This window comes from Olea europaea, chromosome 5, assembly GCF_002742605.1.
Source record: "Olea europaea var. sylvestris chromosome 5, O_europaea_v1, whole genome shotgun sequence".
NCBI lineage: Eukaryota > Viridiplantae > Streptophyta > Magnoliopsida > Lamiales > Oleaceae > Olea > Olea europaea.
This window is the reverse complement of record NC_036241.1, coordinates 11,467,215-11,469,377: the sequence shown is the minus strand read 5'-3', so window position 1 is coordinate 11,469,377 and position 2,163 is coordinate 11,467,215.

Here is a 2,163-nt window from a genome sequence, read left to right as displayed (position 1 = left end):
TATATTATTATTATTATTATTATTATTATTTTTTTTGTATACTTCTCTCCATTAAGCGACTAAGTGACCCCTGTAGCGAGTTTTCAGTCGGTGACTCCCAAATCAGATGACCATAGGGCACCAGGTTTTAAGGACCCTTGCAGGCTTCATTGCTCGAGTAAAAAAGGTTCCAAAGAGAAGTTCTTTTTACTTCTTTAGTGCAATGCCCCTTATTAAACACCTATTCTCGAAACCGACCCCTAACTCGAGGTTTTCGTCTCAATTCGTCTTATTGGGTTTAGATAATCCACACAATCATTTCACACATGGAATCTCTACTTATCTCAATATTTCTCTATACTAGTTTAATCATTTCCAAATTCTCCTAAAAGAGGTTTTATGGTCTTATTTATTTGTGTTGGTTCGGGTTTGAATGAACTATGTTTAACTTTCTCCTTATACAAACCAAGTCATCAACTCATAATGCAGAACATGAATATCGTGCTTAATAAAGATCAAGTTTCACATCAACAAGTGTCAATTAACTCAACATATAATTCTTCCACGGTTCTTAGTTAATTACATAGTTCCAATATATGCATCATTGCCAGTAAGGCCATCCAACCCACACAAGCACACAAAAGTTAAAAAATATATATATTATTTTTTTTATTTTTTAAATTTTTATTATTTTTATTTATTTATTTTATTTTTTTTATGATAAAACATACCAATCATGTGAAATCATGCGAAAAGTGAAATCATGAGAAAAGAAGTAAATGTGAAGATAAAAGATTAAATCACCCCCAAACTTAACAGGTGAATTGTCCCCAATGTACTACAATAAGGAATAAAATGCAAAAAGGAGGGTGCGAAAAGAACTGAGACTTCCCTGGTCAATCGGAAGGTGGCGGTGGAGGTAGACGGGAAAGAATCTCCCTCATCAAAGCAGATTGCTGGCCCATCTCGATTTACATATTACGGACCACGTCGTAAGTCTGATTAGCTCAGAATTGCATGCCATCCATCATTCCAGTATAACGGTCCAACCTCCCAATTAGCCTATCAGTACTTCGACGTAAATCAGAGATATCTTCTTGAGTCCTTCTCGCGCTGGCTCGTACAATCCCAATGTCAGTTTGCATGTCTTGTAGCCGTAAATCCAGGGCGGTAAATGATTGCTGCAACTGTTGAACATCCCTACTCAGCCCGGTCATCGTGGCAAACATCTGTCGCAGTATGGGGGCATCAGCTGGTGGCTCATGTTGTTGTTTCGGGTGGATGTCAACGTCATCCTCATGGCCCGCTCGTCCTAGTTATCTTGTCGTCCTTGTTTGTACCGATTGACTTTTCTCCAAGAGTTTTGGGCAGAGAGAATGTTGATTGGGGCAGCAGGACATATTGCCTGCTCAGCTGGTAGGAGCTGCACTCCGTAAGCCCTGCATATTCCACAGATAAGGCTTGGAAATATGAGTGTGTGTCATGGGTCTACTTCAGCAGCGCAGGCACAAATCAGATTATAGATGTGAGTGCCCAAGTCAAATTTGAGTCCTCTAGCTAGATGGTAGAGCAAAACAGCTTTAGTGTGATCAAACTTTTAACGATGCTTGGAGGGATCAACATTGTGGCAAACAAACATCATTAGAACCATGAGGGACTCAGTTAAATTACTATATAAGAAATCTGGTCGACGGAGCGGCCAGGCATCTGCTCTTCCATATAAAACATGTGCTAACTCTGGCCAATTCTGCTCTGGTGGGATCGGGATGATTCCTTCTCAATTCAATTCAAGATATTCATCAATGACCTCAGGTGTGAACATAAACCATTTATCCCGCACCCAGGTTCAATGCTGGTGATCGGTCCCAGGCTCGTCAATGGATAAGTTGAAATTTGTGTAGAACTCTTGAACAAGTGTATGATAAATAGCAAATGGTTTAGCTATCACCTTTTCCCAGCCCGTACGATGGATTAATGTCTCAATTTCAAACCCCGTGAAATCTTCCAAAACCACTTCTCGCTCGGTTAAAATAGTCCATTTGGTGACTACTTGCTCAAATCGGAGCTTATGCTCAAGGCTTAGGAATCTTCGCACGCCACCTTCATCAACTCGAGAGAGGCCCAAGTTGGACGAAGAAGAGGCTTTGTCTTTCCCCTTTGAAGTGGATGGAGCATCGAGTGTGC